This window comes from Pseudopipra pipra, chromosome 7, assembly GCF_036250125.1.
Source record: "Pseudopipra pipra isolate bDixPip1 chromosome 7, bDixPip1.hap1, whole genome shotgun sequence".
NCBI lineage: Eukaryota > Metazoa > Chordata > Aves > Passeriformes > Pipridae > Pseudopipra > Pseudopipra pipra.
Genome location: NC_087555.1, coordinates 22,479,237 through 22,499,646, shown reverse-complemented (window position 1 = coordinate 22,499,646; position 20,410 = coordinate 22,479,237). Strand labels below are relative to the sequence as shown.

The 20,410-nt window shown below is 35.9% G+C and overlaps 1 protein-coding gene across 2 annotated transcripts in view; it reads left to right on the top strand.

The window, feature by feature from the left end:
- Positions 1-20,410, top strand: part of SLC4A10 (solute carrier family 4 member 10) — a 152,918-nt gene that overhangs the window by 13,100 nt on the left and 119,408 nt on the right. The gene's annotated exons all lie outside the window — the stretch shown is intronic.

The window sequence follows — 20,410 nt, the reverse complement described above, 5'->3', positions numbered from 1 at the left end:
TTTTTAGGTGCTACTGCTGGCTCTCAGTGGTTTTCTCTCCGCTACCTAGGATGCTTGTTGTCCAGGTTGTGTTCCTTTTCAGTGCTGTGTTCTACTTGAGCATTTTTTCCTGCGCTTCTGTTTCTTGTGCTTCACACAAGCGTTTGCCTGTGTTTAAGGGCTCGTGGGAGTTAAGTGGCTGCTGATGGGGATACAATATAAAAAGATGTTTCAGAGAGCCTTCAGCACATTATTTTTTTATTTCTTCAAGAAAAAATAAATTTGGGATACTGGGTGTTATCTGACCTGTCCACAGGTCATGGGGTAGAGACAGCCACCATCTGGCATGGTCTCAGATATTGTCATTGATGCAGACCTGAGGACTGGCAACCTGAGACTGGGCTTTCCCTGAGCTTTCAATTTCAGGACTGTAAAGTTAGATCATATCTTGATATTACGTCATTCAGGATTTCTTGACTAGTGGGGAAATAGATTCTGTTCAAATTGAAGCTGTGTAGATTAGGAGTTGTTCTGGAAATGAGGCAATTCAGGAGACAAAGGATGTGATACTGTGAAAAATAAAGAAAAAATGAATACAGAATAAATCCCAACTATTTCATTATAGCAGAAATAGTGAATTTCAATAAAATTATTAATTACTAAGTTAAAAATGAGAGAAACTTTTCAACTTCTCCCACAAAGTATAGAGTTCAAGTGCAAAAATTACAGTGATGTGGGGTATTGTGGAGGCCATAAGTGTAAATAGGTTAAAAAGGAATTAGGTAAGTAAGTACAATGATCCTAATTCAACAGATGGAATCAGCAGCTTAGGAGAACTTTAAACTGCTGATCACCAGAAAGTGGGACTAAGTACCAAAGGAAAGACCATTTGATAGTTCCTTTTTTGTCTTGTTCTATCACAACCAAATAATGAGGCAGCTTGAGACATTGGATTTCAAAGATTTCTGCAGTTCTGCTTTTGCTTTCCTTCCTGGGGTCCATGAAATAGGGTTTGTCATTGTTAACTTTGCAGGGATGGGTTATCCCTCAGATGGCTCTGTGGAAAGAGAAATAGTTCTTTTTGGTCTAACCAAGGACTTGTTTACCTGTAGATGAGATAATTTAAAAATAGCATCCGAAATGAGTCTTTACTTTCTTGTGCCATAAGAATTCACTTTCTTTCTGATCAGTTACATTTTTTCTTAGGTTGGATATTTCAGGAGAAAGATATTCCTGATTGAGAGGTCCCAAACCTAGGAAGATGCGGCACCTGTCAAATGTTTGCTGTTTTAGCAGTGGGCAGAAGGGCCCTGGGAGAGGTCTGTCACACTGTGTTCTTGCTGAATTCAGTAACAAAGGAAGAGGAACACCGTTCTTCTCTGCTCATACATTCTCATTTTCATACAAGCAAAGGAGACATCTATATGTGGATGTCTTCACAGGCTTGTGAGCTGCTGTCCTTCCCCAAAGCACTTCCTTTTGCTGAATTTTGGGAGTTTTATTAAAGTCATAGCTCTGGTCATCATCGCAGATCTAATTTTTTTAAATCTAGGTTGCTTTCAAGAAGGTTTGGTGATCATTGTGAGTGTGCTGCTCAGAAATTTATAGGCTACAGCTAGGGCAGGACATGCCAAATACTTGCTTTTTACAATGGGCAAATAATTGTATATTCTTTTACACATTCGATTATGATCCTCAAAGGAGGGCACAAGCCTGACACTGAGCCAGGAAGACTCGCTGAAGGTGGATGCCAAGAGCTTTCACTTTAATTGTATTAATGACAGGCTATCATACTGGATTTAGCTGTGACTAGCTGTGTGTAATTCAGCTGATGGGCCCTAGATGGTGTCTAGTTTGTCTGTGCTGCTGCCCTGTGCACTTTCCTTGCATCTTCATTGTGTGCTTTGCTTTGGCAAGTGAAGAGAGCACATTGCCTGCATGGTGACAGCATGTGACTGTTGAGATGTGAAACCAACATTGTAGCTTTTCTGGGCATTAGAAAATTTGTTAGTTTTGAAGGTCCCCTCTAGTTTTGGTGCTTCAGTATTTTATTTAGGGAGGTGCAACACATTGTAACTTGATTGAAACTAATGGAGTTGCTTGAGATTAATATTAAAAGCTAGAAATGGGATTTCTCAGGGTATTTCTGTAGTAGTTTTACAGTCTACACAAACATATATTAGCATCTTCTTTTCATCTTTGTTCTTTTCCTTTTGTTTTCTGTTTTTCTCCATTTCTTTGATTCTCTCTTTGTCCATTGTGCCCCACCATGAGGAGTAGATTATAATACTGGTTTTCTAATGCTGGCAGCTGAGAGCTACAGTGGCAGCAACCTGAAATTAACTTAGAGACTCAGGATCCTAATAATTGGGTTTTGTGCTGCTTCAGCTGTCTGCACTTTCAGCCAGCTAAACTAAGTCTGTATTACTTGCAGATGTGTAAGTGTGATAGAGCAGATGGATGGGTCAATTCAGGATTCATTCAAAGCTGAGAACCCAGCTGGGAGTTGAAAAAGCAAGAAAGCCTTTCTTCCACATAGTATGTGGAATATACTGGAGAAGATGGCATCTAACTCTTGAAATTTAAAGGATATGTACAAAATTTCAAAGAAATTTAAACATCAGAAATACATGGAAGTTCCTACTGAGATTTCAAAAAAGATGTGTAACTAGGTTTGGTGTAGTATTTTCACTGAACTAGACTCTTGGACAACTTATCTTATTAAAAAACCCAAAAACAATAAAATACCCTCCAGTAGCAATTAAATGCTGTAATTTTCTGATGAAATAATGCAAAATTGATACTGATCAGTATGTTGTGAATATACAGTCACTAGATGTAATATATCTTGTTTTCCACTTCAATATACTTGCAGTGTTATACTAATGAAAGACAATAGATCTCTTTTTTGAAAAAAATCTAAAAATCTAACTATAAACCAAGATTAACGTAGACTGTTTAATTAAAATGACCTACAAGCTCATTTAAATAATGTTTGTATCAATTTTGTTTTAAATTGATCTGCTTTGCTTAGGGCATGGTACAAAAGGGCAGAACCTGGAGAGAGAGAACTACGCAGGCGAGATGCCGGTGGCAAAGTCTGCTGTACATTTGGTTAGTCGAATGCTTAAAGTTGTTTATTTCTCTAGGTACCTTTTAGCTTTCATCCCCTTCAGCAATGATGAGGCTGTTCTCAAACTCTGTTTTCTTTGTGATCCCTCTAATGGGATACTTTCTGATACTGGTTTTCTTTTGGGGAGGAAAAAAAAAAGATTGCTCCCTCATTTACTTCTTTGTATCTTAAAGATGAACATAGACTAAAATAGGATTGTACTCTCCGTGGTCCATTTATGGCTTGAGAACATCTTCTGGATCACTATAGCATGAACAGACTAATATGATACACTTTAAATTATAGGTAATTAGCATCTGTATTTCATAATTCTGATTCTTTACGGAGTGTATGGAATTTTCAGGTCATATGCTGAAATATAATATCTGAATTGCTGCTATAATTTGTACTAGTTTCCAAAATACCTTATTTTGGGGAATTATAGAACAAACAGGAAAAAAAATAAAGGGACTCTTTTTTTTTTTTTATATCACAGTATTCCCTTAAAGAATCTCCCAATTCCAAGGTGAATGACTCATCCACCCCAGTGAATTGCAGCTGGACCTCCTAGTGGACCTATCAAGTACCATGCAGAAGATGGGGATTACTGTTGCATTGCAGAGGTTTCATGCTGTTGCATACTGTATTGAAAAAGTTGCATAATAGATTACATGAAGATTGAGATTCTTTTCTTTTTAATTTACTTATTAGTTTATTTTTAATTCATGGAACTTCATTCAATTCCTATGATGTATTTGGTGGAATCTTTTTTCACTGAAGTCTTACAGCATGATCGAGTGCTTTATATATATATTTATCAATCTGTAAGATTTGTTACGTGTTGTGGTTTTTTTCCTTTTTGTTTCAAATAGTTTTAACAGTTTTTTGGTATTTTCTTGTGGGCAGGTTTTTATTACGTGAGGGAATATGGTGTATACTTTTTGAATAGAGAGTCTAGTTAAACAAGAGCACTCTGCAGAATCTCATAATAGTGCATAATTTGGCTGATCTACTATAGACTTCATTCTAGCACTAGATTTCTCTCTAGCCACAATTATTTTTATACTCCTTTCTCAAATACTTTGTACCTTGCATTAGGTTAGCACAGTGAAGCCTTCATGCTGTTCATAGACAACCGTTCCATCTTCATTGTACATGTACTTGATTTCATAAGGTTCACAGTCTTCACTTAGAGTGGACTGTAAATATTTTGAAGAACTGGATCATGGGCTGGGCATGCTCAGGATGGCCTAAATGAGGATAACCAGAGATGGCTGGCAAAAAGGGATGTCGCACCCATGCATCACCAATTGCATTAAATTACAGTAGCCTACCTGGATGGAGGAAATTTAATACTTTGACTCTAGTCAAATTTTGAAATGGAAAGGGCAGAATTTCCAAGTTATCAGTATACACTTTTTCCATGCTTAACGTGTTCATAAGTTTATCTTTTTAACTGTTTTTTTTCTTGCTGTTCATAATTTGATACCAGTTTATTGACTGTTGTTTCAAAATAGGAATGAAACATTATCATTTACATAGGGAAAATATGGTCATTTTCCTAGCAGAAATGCTAAGACTTTCAAGGAAAAAAATCTTCACATACTGAACATGATTGTGTTCACTTAAGGAGATAGAATTTTCTCCAACTAGTTATGATTGAAAAATGGATTTAATAGTCTTTTTCTCCCTCTGGAAAAGACTTGTTAAGGCTGAATGATATAAAGTTTCTGAAAATAGGGCAACTGTTATTAGAATAAATGACAAAAAATGTAGTGAAAGTCATTTATCATCTGAATAATGTATTTTTGCTTGGAGGCTTACTTATATTTAGTCTCTGTGTTATAAATATCACAGTTGTAATAATTTTTTGGTCGAAGAATCACAGCAGTAATAGTTCTGATACACTAGTAACAGCTTTGGGCGTATTTCCCAGCACCCCAGTATAAAATTTAGATGATTAAATATGAAGATGGAGGTTTCTCTAATGTTGCCTAAGTAATTTTGATGATCATTGGGTTCTATTGCCATCTGAAAAATCTCTTGAATATGTAACTTTATCCCTTTATTTTTAAATGTTATTTATGTTCTTTCAAAAATACTTCCAAATTTAATTTTCTTCCTGAAGTTGTAAAACCTCATATAAATCCTTGCAGCAATTCTTTACAATTTTCATTTTCTTGTCTTGCTGTCAAGATTAGGTTGGTTTTCTAAGTCATGTCACCTATCAAGAAGATTTTTCTCTCCTTATGTGTTAATCTGCTGCTAAGGAAGGAACAAAGAACTGTCTGCTTGATTATTTGATTAAGTCTCTGTACCTGATTCCTTTAGGCCAGAAATGTTCTTACCCTTTACAATTAAAAGCTAATTCAGCTGTGAGCCATTACTGAGAACTGGAGAAGATTAGTAAAGATATTTACGTAGTGAAAATACAAAGAATTTCTTTATTATTTCTAGCAATTGTACTAGGAAAGAGTCAGCTCTTACCTTATATTTTTTCAGTCTAGCACTTCTGGGTGTCTGGAAAGCTGGGGTTTTAATTTCTTTTAAATTGTTGAGTTCTACAGACTTTAATAATCCTGTTGTTTGAAAGATCTTGCTGAAGTTTCACTGGAATTTTACAATGGAAAACTTATTCATGTTCTTTGAATTATGTATGCCTAAACCATCCTAAATCATTCTCCTCAACCCACAGTTTAAATGGTACCTTGTTATCTTCTTAAACCATTTAAAATTTATGTTCTTCATCTCTTCTTTTTTAAATGAACAAATTTGTTGACCACTTTATTGTATGGATTTCATGAATCTTTTGGTAACATTTGAATACACCTCTCTTTACCTGGTTAGGCTCTTCAAGTCAAACTCAAAAGATGCATTTTAAGAAATTAAATCCTGGTGTACAATCTAAATGATTCAGTTTTGTAAAATGCTCTTAGGACAGTTGGAAAGCAGTTAGCTGTCAAAGCACAGGTATTGGTAAAACATGAACAGAAATGAAATTGGGAATGATTCATCCGTTCCCTAAAAGATTATTTGCTATGTTTTTAATTTTTTTAAGACGTATTGTGATGCTTATTGTCTAAGTGCCTGAGCTCCTAACACCCTAGGAAGGGTGATGTTACATCTCTCAAAAGCAGGACTAGCATTGTTCTTTCATCTATTTAACTTATTACAGAGAGAACTCTATGTGATGTGATGATGACAGACTCCTTGCCTTTTGTAAATCTACGGGGCTTCATTAAATCGACATCCTTGTTTAGAAATAACTATATGCTATGCATAATTGCACTCACTTATAATAAATTCTTTGTAGGTAACTATGTGAAGCACAGAGAAGGAGGACTAGAAAGGGTGCATGTGCTAAGGGAAATACTCAGCTAGTAGAGATACATGAACTCTTGCTAGAGGAGTTAATTGCGTTTGATGCCATTCATGTGTTGCAGGAAATGTTGCAAGTTTCTCCTGACAAAAGCTTTGTGGTTCCAATGCTGTGAATTCTTCTGGAGGACAAACCATATCCAAAAAAAAAGCTATTTCTTTAGGCACCTCAGTTAATTTTTAGGGTAAGAAACTTTACACAATGGTTGTGGTTCTTGTGAATTTGGTTGCAACTTGTGTTAATATGGTCTGCCCTGCGTACTTAGTGTGTTATCCCCTCTAAGTAGGTATTTGTTAGTGCTGGGCAGTGGCATTGTTTGTTCCTGAAGGAACTTTACTTGAGACCAAATTTTCTCACAGGGGTCATAACTAGGTAGAGGTGAAAGACCTTGCAACTGAGTGCTCAGAAGTTGTTTTTAATGAGCTTAGAGTTAAGCGGTGAGCATTAGGGATAATGATGTTTGTGAATCTTGTGGCTCACTGTGAGTTTGAGCTGGTTCCAGCAGTTCCCTTAAGGCCTGGCCTGAAGCACGGCTGCCATCTCGATGTGGAAAAATTTTCTGCACTATGGCAACATTCGCAAATTTAGTTCACATGTTTTTGACCATTTTTGGATAAAATAAATCCAGAGCTGGAGGCAGCTTTGCCACAACAGCATAGTACTGTGCTTCTGCTGGCTACATCTGTCTAGGACATACATGCTCCTTCTGAGCTGGGAGCTGATGCTGTACTCTGCCATTTGCACAAGCTCACCTGAAATCACCCAGGTGTCTGACGTTTGACAGGACTAAAGCTTCTAAGTTTCCTGGGCATTTATGAAGGGTTTGGCCTTATTTTCATTCGTTCTCATTTTCAAGTGGAGGCTCCTGAACTTGGTGCTCAGTATGAGAGTCTGGGTTAGGTGCCTCGACAAGATGCCTGGGTGTTGACCTGCTACCACATCTCCCTGACTTTCTCTCTGGGGAAATGGTGGCCAGTGTGTCAGTGGTTCAGTGATTAATGTAATTATGCTGGACATGAGACATGGGTTCAACTCCTTTTGCTTTCTGTTTTCTGTTGTCCCTGAAGAGTGTTGCAACTGTGAAGCAACTCTCGCTTGCCTTCCCAACAGGGCTATTTTTGAGAGGCGTGGGAAGACAGTGCCTGAATTCTTTCAGGTGGAGAGGAGGAGCAGACCTATATCTCCCATATTACAGTGGAACAAACAAGGGTGTATGGTGTTACACTATTGCTAGAAAACAAAGCAGTGGCCATCTCTGTGTTTTAGCTGGCGTTGGACATGTGTTTTTCAGAGAACAACAGAGAAAGCTGAGCAGACAGATGTGAGGTGAGAGCAGCACCTGAGCTCAGGCCCTGACTGGTGTTAGGTGCTGGTGAGGCATCGAGTTCTTTGGTTCTGTGGAGACTGAGGTGTCTCACAGCAGAGTTTTAGCCCTTAATGAAACTTTAATATTAAAAAAACCCAAACAGCGCAGCTTCTAGGCCAGGTGGCTGCTAATCTTTCTGGAAGGTTTGCTTCTGTTTGTAAGTTTGTGTGTGGTGTGTTTTTTGTTTAAGCTTAAGACTTGCTTTGAATTTATCTAAATTCTATCTAAATTACATTGTGAGTAGGAGGTTCCTTTTCTTAATTTTTCTTGCTTAGTCTTTTATACTAGGATTCACTTTTTAATGACTTGAGTAATGATACCCAAAATGTATGCTGCTGATCTTAAGAAAGAAATTAAGTATTTTGCTTTTATCCTGAGTAGTTTATGATCGTCATCTGTTCTCTTTGTTACTGTCATTATTCCAGTTGTCTTCTGAAGACAGTAAAGGCCTTTGTTTTACTGAGTATGCTAACTGGATTTTTTTTTTTTTTCCTGATAGCGTGCATCAAAATGCTTCCTAGTTTTGGTCGAGCCTTTTCAAGTCAGGTGGAAAGTGGGGAGATAAGATATGGAATGAGAAAAAAACTGTTTTAACATAAGGCCAGAGTATGTTTTAATTGCATGGGCTTTATTTCCAGTGCCAGACATATGCACATGTATTTCCCACCAACATTTGCCTGGTGTGAGTAGGAGTTTAATTAATAAATTCTTACTTTTAATTTTTTTTCCTAATTAAATTATTTGATATGAAGGCCTTAATCTGAATTGCCATAAAGTAAATGGAAATATAAAAAAAACTAGGATAAATGTTTACATAGTATAGGGAGAACAGATAACTTGTGCAAATAAAATCATATTTTTGCCATTTTATTGACATCAACAATTAAGTATTGCTTCCTAGAATCTGAATATGTAAAATTTCCAGTGACAGCATGTTGTTTCAGGGTTTTGAAATGATACTTTCTTTGTTAGAGTTCAGGTTCCTTTGGTATGTATTTCTTCTGTCACCTGAGGCTATTTTTCCAACACGTAACACATGTGATTTTTTTTTTTCTGCTTTCTGAATAATCAGCTTTTTCTTTTGCTCATTAAGCATAAAATTACAGCCAAGGTATTAACGCAATACAATACACACTGTATTAACAGTGACCAGTCTCTACCAAATACTAAGTTCTTTTTGTCTATTACCCAATTAACATACTTTAGTTCACTACATTTAATGAATGTTATGTAAAACAACATTTTCTACCTTCAGGCTAACCGTGACATTCAATATAAAGTGTCAGATTGGACTGTATGAATAATTAATACAGTCTGTATTTATTATTTTAGTATACAGACTAGCTTGACAGACTGGGTAGAGGGATGGTGCTGAATGGGGGGGGTCAGGAGCAGTCTGCTGGGAGAGGAGCAGGAGGAGCCTCCTATGAGGGTTCTGCCTGGGGATAAAAGAAAGGATGAACCTGAACAGAAATCAGGACCTTGCTAATGCCAGGTGTCCCTGAGCCTGTCCAGGGTTCCCTGCTAGAACAAAGCAAAAGAAATCCTTGGCTCTGACTTCTGCTTTTTGTGCCTTTCACCTCCTTTCATTGCTTTGCTGGTAGCACTGGTTCAAATCAAAAGTTCTTAATATTACTACTACTGCTAATGTTTATGATGATAATTAGTATAAAGTGCAGTACATGTATTTCTTAAGAAAAACTTTGCACTTGAGCTACTAAAATGTAAGATAACTGTTGAATACTAATTTTTAAGCTGCTTGAAAAATTAATTTTACAAATAACCTACTATTTTAATACTTGTGATAGCTGCCCTAACTTCAGTATGTCTTGGGTTATGAGAAATTAAATTATGTACCAGAAAAATTATGAAACTTTTCTAAAGAGTTTGAGCTGGAAATAAGTCTTTCTCTTGTAATGTCAAAGTGTTTTCTGTGACTAGCATGGCCTGTTGTGCTTTGGTAGCATATGAGAATTTTTAGCTTCTTGAGCATCTGAGGGTCTGGTGGTCAGCCTTTGGCATTGCCTTGTGCTCTGTCTGGGAGAGTCCAATTCTCCAAACTGTCCTCTATGATTAAGACACACGAAGATAAGATTGAAATTGCCAAAAGCTTCTTTTTAGAAGAACCTAAGTATTTGCTTACCTCACTGATACAAAAATGATAGAAAGTATAAGTTTCCATGTGGGTATAATGCCATCTAGCTATAAACCCCACTGGCTGTAATGCTTTGCACAAGGTCATACTGATGACCTGGAAAATAGGCTTAGACTTAGGAATGTCATGTTGGTAGAGGGGCTTGAGAGCGTAAGGGAGGGAGAGCAAAGCATTTTTCTTGAAATGGATTATGAAGGTGCTGGGAATTAGAAATTCAGATTTTTACCTACAGTGTGTTTTTAGGCATTGTGTTCTTGGGAGAAGTAATAGAGTGAGTATATGGAGCATCTGTTTGAATAGAGAATTAATTTCTTTGAGGTAAAGTAATTCTGTTTTTCCTGATAGCGGAACGCATTTTTTTGGTTTTCAAGGTGAGAAAGAGGCAACAGGCCCAGATACAATACTACCTTAAATTCAAGCTCTGATTTGGTTTCCCTAGTCACTTTTCTGTCTTCCTTGGCAAGTGAGAAAGTTGTTTCTGAAGTTAGAATAGACTATCTATAAGCCTGTGGTCTATTGACTGCTGGAGGCTAGGTGAGGTAAGAAGGTAATTTAAAAGAAATGAAACATTTATGAGAATTTTCTTTTTATGATATGGTCTGAACTGCTTTTCTTGGCTTATAATGCTCAGTACTGTCTTTTACATTAGCATAAATTATTTCTATTGCATTTATTTTAAATACTTCTCTTACTATCAAGTGAATTTTGTAATCTTTTGTTGCTAAGTAATTTCTTGAGTGAGTTATTTATAGGGATTCATATTATAGCTGTGATATTTAAAATGATTTATGGTAAACTGGCTTTTGTATGAGTTGTATGAATAACAACTTTAATATTGGGAAGAATTTATGAAATAATAGATAGAAGTCTCTGGTCACCTTGCTACCAAGTGGGTGCTGACTGCTGTATGTTTTTTTTTCAAAGTAAGTTTATTTTTTTTTAGAGTAGAGAGAAGGCTGCATTTGAGATTTACATTGTCTCTGGGCAGCAATTGGAAAATACTGTAGGTAGTTGAAATATTCAAAACTTTTATTAGTAGTGTGTGTCTGGTGCCACATTTGAATGATTCTTTTCATGTTTCTCCCTTTGCATACTATTCTCCTTTGAGTTTGCACACAACACAACATGTTAAAATGTAGAACTCATCCTAAAAGACAAAAATTGAGTTGGTGACTCAATGAAGAATCATTTTGTATAATGGTAGTACTATAAAAGATAAGTACTATATACGAATTTGAGAATAATCAGACTATTGAAATAACACAGGTGTTCTTGGATTATATCTGAGGTGGAATTTGTGGTTAAGGACATTTTGAAAATTTGCTGAAAAATAGATTGTGGGGGAACTAATAAAAATAATATAAAAATATTCCTTACGTGGACTTAATGAGATTGTAATTTCAGTTATTTAAAACTAGCTCAAGTTTTCATGGTTTTTATTTCTTCTGCTTCACTTCTGAAAACCCTAACTTTTAATAATTTATCTGAAAATTCTTCAAATTAATGAATGTGTTCTTTAACATTATTATGTAAAAACATTACCTTTTGTTTTTACATAATAAAAGTAGAAGTGAATCCAAAACTTGGAGATCATCTGTTAGAATTCAAATAACTTAAAACAAGCTTAATAATTACAATATTCAGTGCTACTGTGACTAATGTCTTCGTGGTGTTATCTCATTACAAACTTGCAAACAGCCAGCAGTTACAATTTGCATTAGTTTGCTAAAAGTTTTTTTATAGAAAGCGGCATTTATTATTTTTACCTAAAAAACTTTTCACCTTAAGCCAATCCAAGTACCAGAATAACTTTAAAAGTTTTCTGGGTTGATGGTGTTAACAGAATATGCTGAGTTGGAAGGATGTGATCTCATATTCATATGAGGTATTAAGTTATGTGATATTTGAGACTTCAGTGTACGACATGGTACTGCTAAAGAAGCCATGAAGTGTGGCACTAAGTAGATTTTTTTTAGGGCATTGATAACAAAAGATTACTTCGTGCAGGAGATTTACAGCATTTTATCCATCTGAGTTTTGAAATGGCCAGATAGCAAAGGTAGCACCATGTCTCATATAAGATTGTTATACTGGTGACATAGTTCAAAGTCAGTTTTTAACATGTACTTTGTGAATGCTATGGTATTGAATCTTAATATTTTCTTCTAACAAAGAGAAAGTAGCATAACTGTTTTGTATCAAATTTGGAAACATTTTTCTGGATAGTGAGAGCATTCACTTATTAATGAATTTCTCTGACGGATTGATGTAATTTCTTTTTATCAATACAACTTCAGTGGTTCTACAGACCTTCATTGAGTTCCTGAGTCTGATCAGAGAACTGAGCGATCAGGTTTTAGTTCAAGAATGTATGGTGATGTCTTTCAAAGCATTGGAGGTAGCACAGGCTGAAGCCATACACCCTCTGAGGAGTATCATGAGATTGCTAGACAACTGTTTTGTAATGAGAATGCTGTTACTTTATAGTAACCCTTTTCTCTGAAATTTGTGTGGAAATAGCTCACAGCTCTAACCTAAGAGGAATTTTAAAAAAGGGTTTTGAGCAGAGGAGATTATGAGGGAATGGAATGACTGCTTGCTTGCAGATTCAGATTGACGTCTTTTCTTTTTTTCTTACCTAGCCTTGGATTTGCTTCTAGACTCATCTGGTTTTTTTTTCTCACCAACTTCAAAACCAGTAAGTCTTTAAGAGAGCAGGAAGACCTGAAGAAGGCCTGTGCTGGTGGTGGATGTGTGGTGGTTCCACTGATGGTCACTGGAGGGAGATGAGAGCAGGGAAGAAATTGTCTAATTCGGGAACCTTGTGTCTGCCATCGTTACTCTCTGGGGAGGTGCTCCCAGCACTGTATTTCTCACTGTTGTAAGGAGAGGAAAAAGGTGAAATTAGCTGCTGCTGACTTTTAGTACGAATGGAGAGGTTTATTAGCCTGGGTATATTTACCCATGATAGTTCTGATCATTTAGGTTTTAGACTGTCAGACGATAGTTCTATTTTGTTAGGCAGTCCAAGTTCAGGCAATAGTTTAGGATGACAAGTGATACGCTTTCCTCACATCTGTATGTGTGGTGTATGTATATACACCTAAGAGCAAATGCCTATGAAGAATCATGGAAATAAAGATCTCTGCACTTTAGGGGGAAAAAAACCCAACCCCCCAACTTCACAGTTACACAACACAACAGTCAATATTTTTATTTAAGGGTAGAGAGTCTTTACAATGGGGCTAATCCAGAAGACCTGCTATTGCACTCCACACATTGTAATTTCACTGCGGTGTTTGCAACGTGCTGCAATCGGATATGTCTGTCACGTATTGGCCTTATTGGCCTCATAAGCCACCAACGTGCCTGTAGCAAATGTGGATAGAGCCTTCCCAAATCTTCGTTCGCGAAGCCCAGCCATGACTGATTGATTGCAACGTGCTCTTTACTTAAAGCGGGAAACAGTGTTTAATAAAACTAGTATTCACAAGAGTGGACCTTTTTGTTTTGTTTTAACTGTTGCTTATCATTATAATAGAAGCATGTATAAAACCATCAACACCAACAACTTCAAAACCAGGAAAGTCCCCAGGAATGTGTCTAAGTGTTAAATTCTCTTCATTTCAGTGTTCTTTTATCTTTCATTGTCCTTTACACCTTTACTCTTTTGCAAGTGTCTTCTACTGAAGTAAGTAGCTAAAAGGCAGTTTAAATATAAAAGCAGGCAGCATCTGACTTTTGAAGCTCCTATGGGAGACTCTGTATGTTCCAATGAGCATTTTGTCCCAGTTTTCTGTCTTTGAAGGAATCATTGGCTATTTCTTTCTTGAGATCTTAACATTTTTATCTATGTCCTTGCATTATTGAATGCAAAATTCTGTTTTAAATATTTAAAAAAGTATGCAGGCAATTAGATTTTCAAAGCATTTTGAATTATTCTGGGAAATGATACCTTTCCCCCCAATTTTATCTGTAAATATCTATGAAATTGTCTAGTTTGAATCTCTGGTTTTATAATTTAATCCAGAATATCCCAACATCAGCTTTGTGGCCTGCTCCTAGTTTAGAGGGGGCTTTTCTTTCTTCTCCCTTCTTTATTTTTTCTACATAAGCCTGAGGAGGGCTGCCCCCAGCCTAGTGCTTGTTTAGGCTATGGATGCCTCACCTTGCACAGTCATAAATAAGAAGTTTAGCTATTAGTGAAGTGTGTTCTGCTTGAAAACCTTTTCTGTGTCCCCTTCCAGAGAAAAGATGGCAAGATAGAGCTGGTGCAGCTAATCTTAACCTGTTTGCTTTCCATGTGGACTGTTTCATTAACTTTGAAAGAAAGCAAATGTTTGTTTCAGGGCTCACGTTTTGAAATTGATTTTGGAATAAACTACTCAATGATTATATTTATTATTTATTTTTGTAGCTGTAGGGGTGATAAAATTAGATAGTAATCTGTCTGATATATTACATACTGATGTGATAAATTGCATTTATAAAGCACTTCTTACTGTCTTGCATTCTTCCTGTCATATGTTTTTTGTCAAGACTAACCTAATCCTGGATTATACTCTAGTAATAGCTCTTTTCTCCCATTACCTCTCTTCAAAGCAGTGACTTTGCCTCCCAACTTTTGCAATTCTCATCCCACATTACTGTCTTCTAAGACTCTAAAGGGTATTTTGCATAGGAGCAGTTTTATGTTTGTGCTCTAATATTTAAGCTTACAAATTCTCTTGTTTTACATCGCTGAAATAAACAGTTAAAACAGCCTGGAAAATTTTGACTGACAAATATTGTCTAAAATTGATATTTATTTATTGTCATTCTTGTTTAGAATCAGCATATTTTACAGCAGATGAGAAAATTTGAAGTGTATGTATTGGTAGATAGATTTTTAAAATGTCTGTATTTGTGTCTATATTTTATTGATAAATTAAAACTTTCAAAGGACCATGATGTACAAATGATGTACAAATAATCTAATATCTGTGGTTTTTCAAAGGTATTCAGACATTTTGATTGTCTAGAAGTATAGATGAACTAATGAGGAGTGCATAGCTGAGTTTGTATTCAAAGTATGCCAGTATTTTTATATACAGTGAAGAAACTTGCCTGAACCTTTGTGCCTTTTTTCCCCGTTTGAACTGAAGCAGAGTTTTTTCTGATTTAGAGCTAGTTCTGTATATGTTGTAATTGGACAAAACCTTTATAGAGTTCTTTGTTTAAGAAAAATGTCTGGATTCTCTGCTCACTATGGTGTCGAAGCTCAGCAGTGTGTCAGGGTAATTCTCCAAAGCTCTACACAGATCAAAAAGATTATTGAAGAATGCACAGGCACTTCTTCTTGCTAAGGCTGAAATAGAAGGGGCTAAATCCCCAGTGGATAGAAGTTATATAATTTGGTGATGCTATGCTGATTTATGCCTCTTGAGAGTTTGCCTGCAGCAGAAGCTGGAGGTGATGAGAAGAGATTGGATGAGAGAAAGACCATCCAGGAAAAATTCATCAAATTTGTCATTCTTGAAAGGACCATCGTAACATATGGTAAGGCATATCATTTACCTCAGGCTCAGAGGAAAATGATTTCTGCTAGGAGAATATTAATTTTATTTCTTAGAGGATCAGCTGACAGGGTAGGCTTTCTCCTGGCTGGTCTTCCCCTTCTGTTTTCTCTGAAGGGAAGGATGGAAGCTTGGAAATGTCTTATCTGTAGCAGACAAGCAAGTTGGCGTTTTGCCATCATTTTCTGCTAGCAGAGAGGATAATGGTAATTATATGTCAAAATTTAACATTTCTCTTCTTTGAAAGAGAACTTTTTTAATGCAAAATATTTAGAATAAAGTTAGATCTATTCTGAGGCATATAAGAAGCTAGAATTAGTGAGCTGACAAATTTTTCTTAAGAAAAAGGGGTTTTTCTTCCTCTTCAGGGACAAGGAAGAGATGAACAAAGATCAAAGAAAGGAAGGTATGAGCTATGCAATATATAACTAGGCTGCAGCTTCAGTGTTGTGTAATATTTGGGAGACACCTAGAGCAACATCACCTGTCCTGCTGCTCCTTCTGTGGAAAAGCTGTTAGAACTTGCTTTGCTAATGGGTTCCAGCCTTTTTGATTAAATGATCTCTTTGTTATCAGGAAAATAAATTTCTGTGGCTGCAAGTTAAGCCCTTAGTCAGCCGTGTCCTTAGTCAGTTAATAAAATTAGAAAGGTTTTCCCAGGCTACCCACAAGTTACTGCACTGTTGAGGTGCTTAAAAAGGTGAACAGCTTTGCTTTTCTTTAAGTCAGAAAAAGACACATGGTTATTTTAAATAGAACCTATTAACTTTATAGATGCACATTTAAAATTTACCATTTCAATCTGATTTTACAAATACTTTTCTGGAATACGTGATTTATGTAAATATAATTTTGCTAAGAAAATAAATGCACAATTGCAAGCTTTGAGGAGCTTTTGTACTCTTTATTTTCTGTACTTTTCCAAGAACAAGTGTGAGCAACCATCTGTTATATACATTGTAAGTATAGGATTGCTCCTCAGCAGTCTGAGAGAAAGGAGATGTCAACCTTCTCTTACATTATCTTCTGGGAAATGGGATGCCAGACATTTTAAAATAGTTTTTGAAGGTGAAATACTGGAGAGAAATCTTGTTTTCAAACTGTTTATTATAAATTTGTTCTAATTTGTCAGTAATATTTAGTGTAGTGATCTGAATCATCAGGGACTGGCCTGAGATACAGGCTTGAATTTTAAAGTTAGGATACAGCAACACTACCAATGGGGTGTTTGGAAAGGCAGGTTTTGATACAGCTGCATTATCTGCTAGGCAGGATTGGAACAAAGCAGTTAATTTGCAAATTTTGACTATGCATCTGTCTTTCAGGTCTGCCTCTGCCTGCTTCCTGTTTTGTTTTATAAATGTTTTGAGTTTCCTTTAACCACAGTCATGGTTATCCACAGATGAACTGATTAGACTTACATAATGCCTGCTGATATAATCCCAGGAGAACAGTATCTCATCTGAGAGAACACAGTAGGTCCATAAAATATAACAAGTTTTAACCGAATTAATAAATTTAAACTTCGGTTTCCTAATGACTTTCCTTTTTGCCTAAAGGATATTTACACTTTTTAACAAAAAAACCCAAAACTAAAACCAAACCAAAACCCAACCAAAACAGTAATATAATGGAGAATTGAATAAGAGACACATATGTTGACTAAGGAAAGGTAATAGATATAGTCCTGTCATCAGGATTAAAGGAGAATGAGCTACCATTAATTACTTTTCAGCTTACTCCACTCAAGTACAAAGATATTTTTTAATCTGTGTTGAGCTGAGCAATCAGCTAAAACTTAGAATTATTGAGTTATTTTGATTAAGATAAATTGCTGAGCCTTTTATATTGTCAATATCATTCTATGTATCAAGACAAAAATTTGGTGTCTTCAATACAGGAAAAAACAATTGTTATCAAATCTTTTTTTCTGTTTACTTTTTTTTTAATTCAGGTTTCTAAACCAATTTCTAATCATTTTTGAGCCACATGGCAATCTGCTGATTTTCCTTAGGTCCTATTCTTGGTACCAATTCTGCTGTACCCTAAGATTTTGCATTTTTCTTCATTTGTCACTGTTTTCATCTCTTGTAGAAATAGAGGAGTGCAAGATACACTTTTGGGTTTTGATTTTGATTTCCTGCTCTTGCAGGCCTTCAACCCCCCTGATGGTTAACACCCCCCTCCCCAAATTAACAATGACTTAGTATGGATTTGTGCTTGTTCCAAATTTTTACTTGGGTATTTTTCTTTTTCCTTTTTCCTTGGCACTTCTTTCTTGACACACCTACACAGATCTCCCTTAGTCTTTTGTTTATTAAGCTTAAGAAAGGTAATATTTTCAGTTTCTTCTCAAAATTTCCCTGATCATTGTAGAATTCTTCTTCTCTTCCAGTTTCAATTCCTATTTTAGACAATAGATGATCAGAATCAAGAACAATACGATTTTAATAGTGTTTATGATTGCATTAATGTTGATGTCTGTGTACTAGGAACATATTACCTAATAATTTTAAAATTTCATTTTGTTTCCATAGGGACTTCAGGTTGGTAGCTCATAAGTACTTTTTGATCAGCTTTGTCCCCACAGTTTCGTTCACTGTATTTTTTAACTGCTGACCTCTCAATTGTCAGAAGAAACTTAATAATCTATGAGTTCACATATTGTCATTTTGCACTATTAAATTTTACCTCAGTTTTATTTTTGTGATCCTAGATGTAGTCCATGTCTTCCTGATAGTGTTCCATTCCTCATATAATAGCAGTGCTTTCCAATATCAGAAATTTTTGAACAACCCGGACTGATTTTTTGAGTATAATTTATACTACTTATGCTCTGGTCATTTATAAAAACATATATGGTAAAATTAATCTCCCAGAATGCTGCTGAGGAATATGCATTAGTATTCTTCCGTCTCTTTTGGTACAGCACTACATAATGTCACCTTACTTTTACAGTCCATAATACCTTGCACTAATCTCAAATGTTCTCTTTCCTGGTCATTAGTACTAGCAAACATGGGTGACAGAGCTTCAGGTGTTTGCTCCCTCACTGCTTAGGTCAGTTCTATTTGATATGAAGCTGATTTGTGATAGATTCAAAGTGACCATTATTTCACCTTGCATAATTCACAGGAACTCTGAATTTGCTTTTATCTTTTTTTATTCTTCCTTTTTTTCCTGTGAATAAAAATTAAATAAAAGCAAACTGTAGGGAGCAATGCTTTTATATGGCATAAAGTTATACTTGTTGATACTGTAAAGGGAATGGGTTGCTAGATTTTTCCTTTAACATCTCAGAATAAATATCTATACTTTATAAAAATGGTACTGTATTTATACTCTGTCTCTTTTAACATTGCTAAAGAAATGTTGAAGTTTTCACTTCTGCAAAATAGTAATTGTATTGACATGAGGAAAAACATGGAATAACTTCAGTGAAAGTATTCCTAGCTGGGATAATATGCATGAAGAAATAATAGTATATTTCTGAGTGCATTTACAATTTGTACTGAGATCTTAACCTAACTCAGGACAATAGTCTTCTGCCTTGTGTTTTGCTAGTTCTTGAATTCTTCAAATGTCCAGCTGGAGGAAAGATGAGGTACTCTTTGTGAGCAGAAATTCTTAAGTGATGTTTCTGACAGCTGTGGTTATAGCTCCTAGCTTTGTGTTTTTCACTCTTTGAGGTCATCATGTAGCATAAGATTTGTACAGGGAGAGCCTACATGGTGTTTATGAAAGGTGGCTTGGCAACATACGTTTCTGATATATCACTTCTTACCATCTTATTGGCTTTCATATCCTAACTTGGTGGCTTTGGGGGACTTGGAAGTGGTTGCCAGCAGCTTAGAGATACGAGGTTGTATTCCCTTACTTCCCTCGTAAGTAGCTACTGATCAGAATGTATTGCAAAACTGAATATTTGCACAGGAGTAAGTAACTTAGTATTTAGGGCTGCTGTATTATTATTACTTTTGTAAATTACCTTCAGAAGTAAAAATATTACCTTTGTAGATACTCGTATTTCATACTGATGTGGGGAATGCTATTTTCTCCTTCATTTACTGCTGCAGCTCTCTTCTTTGATTTTTGAAGGGCCTTTTGTCTCCTTGTGCATATGTATTTATATTTGTGCCCGTAGATTTAGTTATAGTTTCTAGGTTGAAAGTGAATTAATGAGTTAATCAGGAACTAGTTCAAAAGTGGCAGCTTTCAAGAACATTCAAAATGTTCGAAAGTGGCTCCCTGACTGCCACTGTCAGCAGCAGTAAAAAGACAGTGTCAGGTTGTTGGACATCAGGATTAAATCTCGTGGAAAATATAAAAAGCAGCATCAAATCAGGCCTGATCTAGTTCTCTGCTGCACTTTAAAGCCTCCTAGATTTCTCTGACTAGCTCTGCTACCAGACATTTGCTGGAAACTCTGTACCAATGTGTGGCTGACAGAGTTCCCTTTCTCTGTAGATGTAACATCCTTATGTTGAAGCAGCTACACACTGTATAAAGTGAACTCAGTTAAAATCTATTAGCAGGTAGTGTGTCCTCCTAAAGGGAAATATGTGGTATTCATGGATGAGACCAGTTTGCTTTTGCCAGTGCCATAATGTGAATGACTATAAGCTAAATTTGATTAACTCTTCAGTTACACAAAGGGACAGTTACTGCAAGTGTGTAATAATAATAATTTTAAACTAACAGGATAGGATCTGGGTGAATTAATTTAGAATAATTTCCTTCTGCTTTCAGCTTCTGTGTATGTTTCTAAGTAAAGAGGGATATCCAAATTCATTTGAATAACACTTGGAGCAAGCTGAAGTTAAATTAGGGAAGAGTTTTTTCCTCCAGGTTTTACCTATCAGTA